This window comes from Mus musculus, chromosome 11 (genome assembly GCF_000001635.26).
Source record: "Mus musculus strain C57BL/6J chromosome 11, GRCm38.p6 C57BL/6J".
NCBI classification, from domain to species: Eukaryota; Metazoa; Chordata; class Mammalia; order Rodentia; family Muridae; genus Mus; species Mus musculus.
In genome coordinates, this window is record NC_000077.6 from 108,109,237 (window position 1) to 108,122,623 (window position 13,387).

The following is a 13,387-nucleotide window of genomic DNA, read 5'->3' on the forward strand; positions in this document are numbered from 1 at the left end:
TCAACAAAACTGGAAAACCTGGACGAAATGGACAAATTTCTGGACAGATACCAGGTACCAAAGTTGAATCAGGATCAAGTTGACCTTCTAAACAGTCCCATATCCCCTAAAGAAATAGAAGCAGTTATAAATAGTCTCCCAGCCAAAAAAAGCCCAGGACCAGACGGGTTTAGTGCAGAGTTCTATCAGACCTTCAAAGAAGATCTAATTCCAGTTCTGCACAAACTTTTTCACAAGATAGAAGTAGAAAGTACTCTACCCAACTCATTTTATGAAGCCACTATTACTCTGATACCTAAACCACAGAAAGATCCAACAAAGATAGAGAACTTCAGACCAATTTCTCTTATGAATATCGATGCAAAAATCCTCAATAAAATTCTCGCTAACCGAATCCAAGATCACATTAAAGCAATCATCCATCCTGACCAAGTAGGTTTTATTCCAGGAATGCAGGGATGGTTTAATATACGAAAATCCATCAATGTAATCCACTATATAAACAAACTCAAAGACAAAAACCACATGATCATCTCGTTGGATGCAGAAAAAGCATTTGACAAGATCCAACACCCATTCATGATAAAAGTTCTGGAAAGATCAGGAATTCAAGGCCCATACCTAAACATGATAAAAGCAATCTACAGCAAACCAGTAGCCAACATCAAAGTAAATGGAGAGAAGCTGGAAGCAATCCCACTAAAATCAGGGACTAGACAAGGCTGCCCACTTTCTCCCTACCTTTTCAACATAGTACTTGAAGTATTAGCCAGAGCAATTCGACAACAAAAGGAGATCAAGGGGATACAAATTGGAAAAGAGGAAGTCAAAATATCACTTTTTGCAGATGATATGATAGTATATATAAGTGACCCTAAAAATTCCACCAGAGAACTCCTAAACCTGATAAACAGCTTCGGTGAAGTAGCTGGATATAAAATTAACTCAAACAAGTCAATGGCCTTTCTCTACACAAAGAATAAACAGGCTGAGAAAGAAATTAGGGAAACAACACCCTTCTCAATAGTCACAAATAATATAAAATATCTCGGCGTGACTCTAACTAAGGAAGTGAAAGATCTGTATGATAAAAACTTCAAGTCTCTGAAGAAAGAAATTAAAGAAGATCTCAGAAGATGGAAAGATCTCCCATGCTCATGGATTGGCAGGATCAATATTGTAAAAATGGCTATCTTGCCAAAAGCAATCTACAGATTCAATGCAATCCCCATCAAAATTCCAACTCAATTCTTCAATGAATTAGAAGGAGCAATTTGCAAATTCATCTGGAATAACAAAAAACCTAGGATAGCAAAAACTCTTCTCAAGGATAAAAGAACCTCTGGTGGAATCACCATGCCGGACCTAAAGCTTTACTACAGAGCAATTGTGGTAAAAACTGCATGGTACTGGTATAGAGACAGACAAGTAGACCAATGGAATAGAATTGAAGACCCAGAAATGAACCCACACACCTATGGTCACTTGATCTTCGACAAGGGAGCTAAAACCATCCAGTGGAAGAAAGACAGCATTTTCAACAAATGGTGCTGGCACAACTGGTTGTTATCATGTAGAAGAATGCGAATCGATCCATACTTATCTCCTTGTACTAAGGTCAAATCTAAATGGATCAAAGAACTTCACATAAAACCAGAGACACTGAAACTTATAGAGGAGAAAGTGGGGAAAAGCCTTGAAGATATGGGCACAGGGGAAAAATTCCTGAACAGAACAGCAATGGCTTGTGCTGTAAGATCGAGAATTGACAAATGGGACCTAATGAAACTCCAAAGTTTCTGCAAGGCAAAAGACACCGTCAATAAGACAAAGAGACCACCAACAGATTGGGAAAGGATCTTTACCTATCCTAAATCAGATAGGGGACTAATATCCAACATATATAAAGAACTCAAGAAGGTGGACTTCAGAAAATCAAACAACCCCATTAAAAAATGGGGCTCAGAACTGAACAAAGAATTCTCACCTGAGGAATACAGAATGGCAGAGAAGCACCTGAAAAAATGTTCAACATCCTTAATCATCAGGGAAATGCAAATCAAAACAACCCTAAGATTCCACCTCACACCAGTCAGAATGTCTAAGATCAAAAATTCAGGTGACAGCAGATGCTGGCGTGGATGTGGAGAAAGAGGAACACTCCTCCATTGTTGGTGGGATTGCAGGCTTGTACAACCACTCTGGAAATCCGTCTGGCGGTTCCTCAGAAAATTGGACATAGTACTACCGGAGGATCCAGCAATACCTCTCTTGGGCATATATCCAGAAGATGCCCCAACTGGTAAGAAGGACACATGCTCCACTATGTTCATAGCAGCATTATTTATAATAGCCAGAAGCTGGAAAGAACCCAGATGCCCCTCAACAGAGGAATGGATACAGAAAATGTGGTACATCTACACAATGGAGTACTACTCAGCTATTAAAAAGAATGAATTTATGAAATTCCTAGCCAAATGGATGGACCTGGAGGGCATCATCCTGAGTGAGGTAACACATTCACAAAGGAACTCACACAATATGTACTCACTGATAAGTGGATATTAGCCCAAAACCTAGGATACCCAAGATATAAGATACAATTTCCTAAACACATGAAACTCAAGAAAAATGAAGACTGAAGTGTAGACACTATGCCCCTCCTTAGAAGTGGGAACAAAACACCCTTGGAAGGAGTTACAGAGACAAAGTTTGGAGCTGAGATTAAAGGGTGGACCATGTAGAGACTGCCTTATCCAGGGATCCACCCCATAATCAGCATCCAAACGCTGACACCATTGCATACACTAGCAAGATTTTATCGAAAGGACCCAGATGTAGCTGTCTCTTGTGAGACTATGCCGGGGCCTAGCAAACACAGAAGTGGATGCCCACAGTCAGCTAATGGACGGATCACAGGGCTCCCAATGGAGGAGCTAGAGAAAGTACCCAAGGAGCTAAAGGGATCTGCAACCCTATAGGTGGATCAACATTATGAACTAACCAGTACCCCGGAGCTCTTGACTCTAGCTGCATATGTATCAAAAGATGACCTAGTCGGCCATCACTGGAAAGAGAGGCCCATTGGACACACAAACTTTATATGCCCCAGAACAGGGGAACGCCAGGGCCAAAAAGGGGGAGTGGGCGGGTAGGGGAGTGGGGGTGGGTGGGTATGGGGGGGACTTTTGGAAATTTAATTAATTAAAAATTAAAAAAAAAAAAAAAAAAAAAAAAAAAAAAAAAAAAAAAAAAAAAAAAAAAAAAAAAAAAAAAAAGGAGGCCAACAGAAAAGAACAGCAGTAAAGGTAACAGATTCCTAGGAAGAGAAGGCCACCTCTCCCTTGTGCTCACAAGAGGAGGTGGAGTAGGAGGCTATGCCAATGACAAAAACAGCCCCGGAAACAGCAGCGCTGAACATTGGAGGAGCTGCTTTGCCTTCAGGGCATCCCAGGGAGGTAAGTGCCTGGGATTTCACAGAAGTCAGGTTGAAACCTTCGATTTGGTCATTCTGATCAAAGCTTTGACTGGTGGGGATGTGACAAGCAGACAGATCCTCACACATTGTGGTGGAGGGTAAACTGGTCTTTCCTGTGTTGGGGCAAACACAGTGGCTGTATTAGCACAGCCAGGGTTCTCTAGTGTAGCAGGACTTATAAAATCAATCTCTCTCCTTCTCTCTCTCTCTCTCTCTCTCTCTCTCTCCCTCTCTCTCTCAAACACACACACACACACACACACACACACACACACACACACACAGGGGAAGTCCAAGGATACAGCAGTCCACAAGGCGGAATGTCTCAGCTGGTTCAGCAGATACTGGATTCCTGAAGAAGTAGCCTCTAATGCCAGTGAAGGAATGGATGTGCTAGCAAGGCAAGGGCAAACAGGCCAAGAGCAGAAGCCAGAAGCTTCCTGCTTCCACATCCTTATCCAGGCTTCTAGCAGGAGGTGTGGCCCAAATTAAAGGTGTGTCTTCTTGCCTCAAGATACAGATTAGAAGTGGATCTTCCTATTTCAAGTTATGAAGAAAACCAAAACAAAACAAAACAGAAAACAAAACAAAAGCCTTCATTGGTGTGCCCTCCATTTTTGAATTTCAGTTATTCTGGATGTAGTCAAGTTGACAACCAAGAATAGTCATCACAGAAAGAAAAGACTGCCCACCTTATACCTTATTATGACAGGCAACTCCTTTCCTAAATCTGTTCTCGATTTTGGTAAATCCTAATATGTGTTCAAGGTAAACAAAAGTACAGAATTCAGCATCACCAGTTTAAAGAAGCACAAATGTGGATACCATGTAGCTACCCACCAACAGGGAAACGGATAGGTGATTGTCATAGACCCAGGATGTTGAATGAAATAGATGGGAGCCAAAGCTGGATACAGTTTATATTCAAAACATTGAGAGAAAAAAAGCTAACAAAAATTTTGTAGAATGTGATACAAGTAACACAAAGTGAAACACAGCACAGCGAGATGGTAACAGAAGGCTGAAAACCCCACACATATGAAGAAAGCATCTAAGGACACAGTCAGGTTCAGAAAGTGGTTACTCCAGCAGGAAGGTAAGGAATATGGGGTGGGGGTGGGTAAGTAAGTCACCTACACACACATGCATGGATTTGTGGGAATGTGGGAAGAAAGCAAACTCAGCATTGACAGGGATCCTAGCCATGACATTCTACAACTTCACCCCAAGAGCTTGTTCCATTGCTATTCCAGCCTGGCCCAGATCTAAAGCCATGCCTCAGCTGCCATGGCTGACAGAATCACAAAAGCCATTCTTAATGGCAACAACAGGATGGGCATCCCTCACCTGGATCTGCATGTGAGCCCAGGTTCTCCTGGGGCAGTGTTTCACACACACACACACACACACACACACACACACACACCTGTCAGCGGAGCCTGGTCTGCTATGGATATTTGGTTACTGTTCACTATAATGATGCGCACCTGATAATTACTATAGAGGACAGGAGCATAACATAGAGTTTACCAGAGGGGACTCCCTGGCTTCAGACAGTAGCAAACCACAAATCCTCTGGGGAGCAAGCTACGAAGAACTTCCTGAAAGTTTCTATGGCCTCAAAGAGACTGTTCTGTCACTCAGCATCACAGTGACCTCTGTATCTGCCACTAAGGGCCCAAGCTCTCACTGGCCAAGGCCAGACCAGCTTCTTTTAAACTGTGAAAGAAAACAGCACCTGACCCAAGCAAGGATGGAGGTGCTCCCTTGTGCACAATGCGCTCTGTTTGCTACAGTGTGGCTGGTTCACACACATACACACACACACACACACACACACACACACACACACATTTTTGGGGGTGGCAAATCATGCTTATCCTGCTCATTACCTGAATATCCAGATTTTTTTTTTAAAAGCAAATCATATTTGTTTGAGTTGCGCTAGGTGATACAATGTAAATGGGAAGGGGTAGCTATTGTCACAGCTGACCCCAGGGTAGGTTTAGAGGTCTTCTTAAGGTCTGACCTCTACTGGTCAGATAAACAAGATATAACAGCAATGGTCCACAGTGTCCCTTTGCTGAGTCAGGCACCGAGAAATTCTTTATATCAAGTCGCATGCATTCAGCCAGCAAATGCCATCCAGAAAGGCCGACTCACGTTGGTCTGGAGTCACCAAACAGGGCTGCGAGTTATCAAATGCCATAGCTTCTGGGTAAGACCTTTCATGCTGGGGTGGAGAGTGACCGGAGTTCAGGTTGAGCCACATGTGATGAGGTCCTGCTGTGAGCTGGGCACCCTGCTCTCAGAGTGTCCCACATTCTGTTCATGACCCAGAGGGACAGAAGTTCTAGAGGAGCCACAGTTTGAGAAAAGCCTCAAGGTCATGGGCATCAGAGCAGGGGAGCTGCCTGCAAACTGGAGAAGCCAGCTTTCCCTCTGCAGCTCTTCTCTGCCCAGCCTGCCAGGACTTGGGGTTTGGTGAGGGTCTGGATAGCTGCTGTGTCGGCTAAAACATCTGCGAAGCTTACAGGCAAAACGTAGTCTCTGAAATATAAGGCACTTGGTAGCTGGGTTTGCAACTTCCATGGGACAAAGGCCTTTGCAGACATAACTGAATAGTAATGTAAGACCACTCACCCTGGCTTCAGGTTCTAAGGCCAATGGCTAGTCCCCTAGAGAAGAGGGGCAGTCAGCAGATGGGGACGATGTGGGGGAAGATGGAAGCAGAGAGTGGAATGATGTTGCCATGACCAAGGAACATGGAGCTACCAGAAACTGGAAGAGTCCTGAAAGCTCTTCCTCCAGAGATGTTAGAAGTTCTGTAGCCCACTGACAGGTGGGTTCTACACACTGGCATCAAAATTCCGAGGAAAGTGATCACAGGCCACAGGGATGACTCTGACTAAAAGACGAAGACCCAGAACCACCATAAAAACCTGGTATGCAGGGCGGCACCCTCCAGTCACAGCACTCGGGGTGGGGTGGGTCAGGGCATGGTTGAGAACCTTAGCTTCACAGTGAAGATAATTTAAATTGGCAAGACATTATAATAGCTTAAGGCATTCCCTCTTCCTTTCATAAGAGGCAAAACCATATTTTTTAAAGATCTATTTATTTATTATATGTAAGTACACTGTAGCTGTCTTCAGACACCCCTGAAGAGGGCATCAGATCTCATTACGGATGGTTGTGAGCCATCATGTGGTTGCTGGGGTTTGAACTCACGACCTTCAGAAGAACAGTCAGAGCTCTTAACCACTGAGCCATCTCTCCGGCCCCAAAACCATATATATTTTTTTAAGAGCATTCTTATCACACATGACCCCACCATCCTTGCTGAATTATTATTCACTTTTAAACATTATTTCTTCAAGTAAATTTTCTCTGCTCCTAATCGAGAAAAGTGACACTTTTCAAAACTTGGGCTCACTCAGCTAAACATTAAACCAGGAGTTATTTGATTTCTGTCCAAGACGTGAAGCCGAGACAACACTCCTTCAACAATGAGAGATAGCTATTAACTGTGACTTTAGCACTTCTAACTTAGCCATGTTTTTAACCCCTGCATTATAGAACCTTTGTGAGTTTATGAACATTGGCTAGTTCCGGATGAGCTGTCTGGAGCTATTAAAAACAAAACAGAGAGAAACCACACACTAGCATCACATCGTGCAGTCTTGTCCTGAGATCTTCCCATCTAAAAGTACATCAAGGATGTGTAACTTCTCAGAATAACCCAGATCTCTGCACACACTGAAACCTCAAGCATCTTTACCAAGCCCCAGATCCCAGCCGCAACGTGTTTACTGAGAAAAACAACAACAACAAAAAGAACAGCAGCAGACAATGACACAGCACTTTTTCTCTGCTTGGACTGGGTGCAAGATTCTAATGTATTAGTTTACTTAAAACTCTCAGCAATTGGATGGACCACAGGGCCCCCAATGGAGGAGCTAGAGAAAGTACCCAAGGAGCTAAAGGGATCTGCAATCCTATAGGTGGAACAACAATATGAACTAACCAGTACCCCCCTGGAGCTCCTGTCTCTAGCTGCATATGAACCAGAAAATGGCCTAGCCGGCCATCAGAGCTGACGTAGCCTTCTCCTATGCATAGAGTTTATTTCTTTTAAGTTTTTAAAGTTTATTTCTATCTTATGTGTATGAATGATTTGCCTGTGTGTATGTCTGTATACCAGGTATGTACCCGTGGAAGTCAGAAGGGGCCATAACATCCCTTGGAACTGGAGTTACAGATGGTTGTGGATACCATGTAGGTGTTAGGAATTGAACCCAGGTCCGTCTCAAGAGCAGCTAGTGCTCTTAACAACTGAGCCATCTTTCCAGTCCTTGTATAGGTAATGTTAATAAGCCAATCCGCTGATTCATGGCAGCCCACGAATGCTGGTGGTAGAGCTGAGAGCTGATGTTAAGGTAGGTGAGGTGAAGTTATGACTCCTGGCCTGGTGTTCATGAGAGCAAAGGGAGATTATTTGAATCTAGACAAATATAAATGTCTTGGAGCTCTGAGGGGTTTAATGTAGGAATAGAATTCCCACCTTGGTCCAGAAAGTCTAAGGACATTTCTTTGAGCAGAGGAGAAAGAAAATCTAGAGAAGAGCCGGCAGGTGTTGGGGGCATAATGCAGCTCTGTAGAGGGGACATCACGATAAAGGGGAATTTCCAAAACCATTAACAAGTGACAGAGCCCCAGCACAGACCTGTCATGACACTCCATGACAGGCTAGACTAGAGGTTTCCTAGGAGCATCCCAGAGCAGCTGTCCTGGAGAGACCATCTGAAGATCTTTATCTCCACTCCACAGGACATGAAAGAGATGCCCAGCCAAGAGGCAACCGGCCCAAGAACACACAGCAAGTGGCCAGGTCCGAGTTTTGATGTTTAGTGAAGACCATGTTTCCTAGGAAAATGTTACCTGATCTCCCTGAGAGTGTCAAGTGGTTTAAAGCTTTAGAAGGATTTCTTTCTCAGATATGATTGAAATGTTAAAAGTTAGGATGGCGTTTTGTGAAACATGGTAGTCCTGTGGACTTCATGGTTTAGGTCCATAAATCAGTTTTCTGGACTATAGCCACGCTCCCTCAGAACATACCGTCTGGGATTGGCTTTGCACCCGAGAGAGCGAAGTGGCTGCGACAGAGACCATATGGTATGCAAAGCCAAAGTGTCTACTATGAGGAAAAGCTCACAGGCCACTGAGCTAGAAAAGTTACTTAGGAGAAGAGGAGAGACATTCTTTCTCTGATGAGGAAGAATCATCAAGGTAGCAACATGTTAATGGGGCAAATTACAAAGACCACCGCACATGCAATTCTTGATGGACTGCGTTCTTTTAGTGAAAGCCTTTCCGCTCATCTCATTTCTGCTCTGCCTAGGAACAGGCCATCGAGCGAGTATGGGGTGGGGCATGGGGGGCTGAAAAAATGAATTTCACCTACACCATCTCTATTCAATGATGACTTCACCGGTAGAAAGATCCGAGCCAGACAACACTAACCCAGGCTATGCTACCACCGTGGGACTAGGGCTGTAGCTCAGTGCAAGAAGATGTGTCTAGCATGTGCAGAGCCAATTCCTAGCACTATGACGAAATGTATTACCTTCCTGAGGTAGAACACTCAACAAAGGAATGCCAAGAGGTTGGGATGGAGTGTTGGTTTGTGTGTGGTGGGTGGGGATGGATATGAGATGCGTGTATATTTGGTCATGTGCATGACCATGGCATGCATGTTGAAATAAGAGAATCATGGCGTCAGTCCTAATCTTCTATCTTGGTTGACACAGGGCCTCTCTGTTGTTCCCTACTGTGTAAACCAGGTTAGTGGTCCCACAAGCTCCCAGGGATTCTCCTATCTCTGCCTCCCATCTCTCCATACGAACACCAGGATGACAGATGTGTGCTCCCATGCTCAACTTTATGTGTCTTCTGAGGACTCAAATTCAGGTCCCCATGGCTGCACAGCAAGCACTTTTCCCATTGATCCGCCCCCACCCCAAACCCTGTTCTGTGTTTTGAACCAAGCATGTCCTTTCAGTTGTTGAGAACCCATCTGATGGCATGCTAATGATACCGTACATTCTATGAAATATGCGTGTTTCAATGACAGTGCAGAGTGCTAAGAAATGGGCACCTCTCTGAGACCTGGCCATGTGGAAGCAAAGATGCTTGTTTTTAGATGTCTGGGATGCTAAGAATGCTTGGAACTCAGAGGCCTGAGCCAAAATGTTGCTTTGTGTTCTCATGTTGGGCCATGAGGGCACTACAGGCCATGAGCACAGCCAAGAGAGGCAGCCATCCTCCATCCCAAACAGGGCTCTGGCTTCCATCAGCTGCAGACTCCCAGGGTCTCTTAGATGGAGCAGGAATGCTGTTACACCAGCTAGTGACCTCTTGACTCATTAAGAATGTCGAGCTGGGGAATAATCTTGGTCACTCAGGATATTAAGCAAATGGAAAATTTAATAATAGACCCCTAGTACTATCTGAGTATTACTCTGTTTGAGATATCAGCCACAGGTAGCTTACTCTGTGACAGTCACATGACCAACATACCCAGTAAAGTACCTAACTTCTTATCTTTGTAAACATTTCTCTTCTGTTCCTTTAGTCTACTTTTTGGTCTAGATGATGTCTCCCTGGATCCTGAAGAAACTCAAGTGAAGGAGAGAGAACCACAAACAGAAGGTGACATGGTGCCAGGTATAAGATGCACAGGAAGGGCCAGGAAAGGAAGGGGTGATGGATGATGTCATATCTACTGTAACTTCCCTCTTTGCAGGCCCCCTTTATCTCCCCTTGAACTTACTGTCCTCTCAAGCTAGCAGATGCGTCCCTTAAATGCAAATTAGATCATGGCATTCCCTAACTTGCTTAGGTGGTCACTATGACCTGGCTTCTATCTTTTAGCCTCACATAACTGGTTCCAGCCACAAAGTGCTTGACTGAGTTAAGGACTCAGTAGTGCTCCTAATGTGGTCTAGGGATCCATGTGACCGGGGTTCAGATCTCACCACCAATTGGCGAGAACCCAGCTGATGGTTCTCATGATCTTGCCCTACCACCTAGCCTCTCCATGTTGCTAAGCACACGTGTCTAGTGTGAGGATGGGGAGGTGCTTATCCTGCAGGGTTCAGAAGGACTGATGAGTTCGTGTGGTTGGAAAGAACCTGCAGCAGGTGTAGGCTTGGCCCACCACCACCTGCAGCAGGTGCAGGCTCAGCCCACTACCACCTGCAGCAGGTGCAGGCTCAGTCCATCACCACCTGCAGCAGGTGCAGGCTCAGCCCACCACCACCTGCAGCAGGTGCAGGCTCTGACTACCACCTGTTCCTGCTACCATCTCCATTTTTTACCTTTGTGCTTTTTTTCTGTTTTGCTACCTGGCCATGGAAAGGTCTGTCCCTGAGCTCTTTCTCGGATTTCCTACTTAGGTTTCAGCTTAAATGTAACCACACGCAGTACGTGCAGAAGGGCCATCCTACCCAGGTCTGTGCCTCTCCAGGCACCACCCAGGTCTTGTCACAAAACTTAATTACGTGATTATGGCTGTGATGACCTGTGTCATGTGTCTTCCCTCTCAATCTGCACATGCCACAAGGACAGCGCTGCCCTTCGATGAAGATAGTCTTCTGGCATCACGGCAGGACAGACCCAACCACGTACTATAGGCTGTGCACACTGTAACAATGCAGCTTAGAAGTAGCAGCCTGTACAGAATGAGCCTTTCCAGAGGCCAGAACCCATGCCAGAAGGCCGATGGAGATGAGGAGCTAGGGCTGGGGCTGCTGAGGGTGTCTATGGCTGCTTCATAGGGCAGTCATCTCAGAAGCTACCCAGTGGGTCTGAAACAGAAGCTCCAGGCCTGAACATGATCTGCGGTGTAGAGGAATGTCACAGGCTCTGTGACAGGTGGCCAGCTAGGACAACACTGTCACAATCACAGGTATGGATGAGGATACCTGTTCCCATCTGTTCCAGGAGGCAGACGTGAGGCTTGCCTGCCTGTCCACAATGCATGGCCTGGTTTTTTGATCTCTGACCCCTCACCTATTTCTATTCTTTTCTAGAAGTCTGTTCTCCCGTGCCAAAGGTAGCTGGAACTCACAGCTTGTTAACTGTGAGTGAGTCATGTCATAAACCTGTCTTCCAGAATTCAGGGGGAAGACTGACCACACCCTGCAGAATGCTTCAAACCCAATGGCTTGTTTGTTCTATCAACCTTTAATCCTATGAATGAAGAACGCTGAGATGGGAGATGCATTGCCTTCTTCCAGGAAGAAAACAACTTCGTTTTTTGTGAGCCTTTCGTACATGATGTCATGAAGGCTTCTTTCTCAGGAAGCACAAGGAGGGGGATGGCCAGCCCTGTGGGTGTTCCCTGCCAAGGTCTGAATCTGATCATTTATCTGACTAGCTGAGCAATCAAATAAAATGCAATTTCAAGCCTGGTCAAGCTGTACAAAGGTGTCAAATTTCTCTTGTTTGGGAACAGCAGAAATGATGTTTCAGCACGGAAAAACCAGTAGGAAGCAAATCCGATGCCAAAGTAAGGAATCCTGGGATATGAACTTCAAAAGTCACTTATTGCAAATTGTAGACGGGTCCTGAATAATGCAGTCCTTTCTTGATCTTGGCATAGCTACAGTACAAGCTTATGGGTCATGTGCCTGACTGATTTTGTGAGATTAGAACAACGCTTCTGTGTTGTTATCCACCATAGAAGCCACTACCACTGGGACATCTGCATCTTCCTAGCCTAGCTCTATAGAGATCCTCCTCCAGCTAGCATGAATATGCACTTAGGATTTGGTTGCTTCTGTTTAGCACAGTTTGTGGCCAGCTGGTCCACACTAAGGCACAGCACTCATGGTCACCACTGGAACCCACCCTTGGTATTTTGCCTTTCTTTCAATTACTGGTTGGTCATTGTTTCTAAACACGAAGTGCTAACATTAGCATAAGTAAGAGCACAAACAGGTTGCTCACTTACTCTATCCAGACACTGTCTGTCTTAGTTAGGGTTTTACCCCTGTGAACAGACACCATGACCAAGGCAACTCTTATAAGGACAACATTTAACTGGGGCTGTCTTACAGGTTGAGAGGTTCAGTCCATTATCATATCATCAAGGCAGGAGCATGGCAGCATCCAGGCAGGCATGGTGCAGGAGGAGCTGAGAGTTCTACATCTTCATCTGAAGGTTGCTAGAAGACTGGATCCCCCATGGTTAGGAGGAGGGTCTCATTGCCCCCCACCCCCCACCCCACAGTGACACACTTCATCCCACAAGGCCAAACCTACTCCAACAAGGGTACACACCTCCTAATAGTGCTACTTCCTGGGCCAAGCACATTCAAACCACTACAGTGTCCTTCCTCACAGCCATGCTTCAGGTAGCAACAGACATATAAAGAGTATTTTCCATAAGCCGGACAGTGTGATAAGTACAATGGGTACTAGAACTTCATTTTACTCTCCACAGGAACACCAGGAAGCAGAAGTCACTGCCATCCCCAGGTAAAAACATTGACACAAAGACTTAGGGGCTGAGTTGGTTGCTCTAGTCTCCGTTGGTAAGTGTTGGGACTCAAGTAAGTCAGCGACAGCTCGAACGACCTGCATGGCTTGTGCGGCTTACGCTCGCCATCACTGTGATTGAATTGAGAGACACCTAGAACGTCAGGACGGCACACCTCTGGGTATGTGTGAGGGCTCTTCCAGAGATGATTGGATTACCCGGGCTCTGATCTCATCAACCAATAGAGTCCAAACTGTAACAGACTACTAAGATCAGGTAGGTTCTATGGAGGGTTACCCAGGGTTGGAGGAGGGGGTGGGTGGGGCTGTGACGTTGAAGGGTATTTACTAGCCATGGCTCCTGAC

General features: G+C 45.2%; 1 protein-coding gene and 1 long non-coding RNA gene across 2 annotated transcripts in view; one reads left to right on the forward strand and one right to left on the reverse strand.

The window, feature by feature from the left end:
- Prkca (protein kinase C, alpha) overlaps positions 1-13,387 on the reverse strand; it is a 410,502-nt gene that overhangs the window by 175,850 nt on the left and 221,265 nt on the right. The window lies entirely within an intron of this gene.
- Positions 3,334-11,949, forward strand: Gm51922. The gene is made up of 3 exons (XR_003949785.1): positions 3,334-3,458; positions 10,113-10,204; positions 11,655-11,949. It is a non-coding gene; the product is annotated as a predicted gene, 51922 (long non-coding RNA).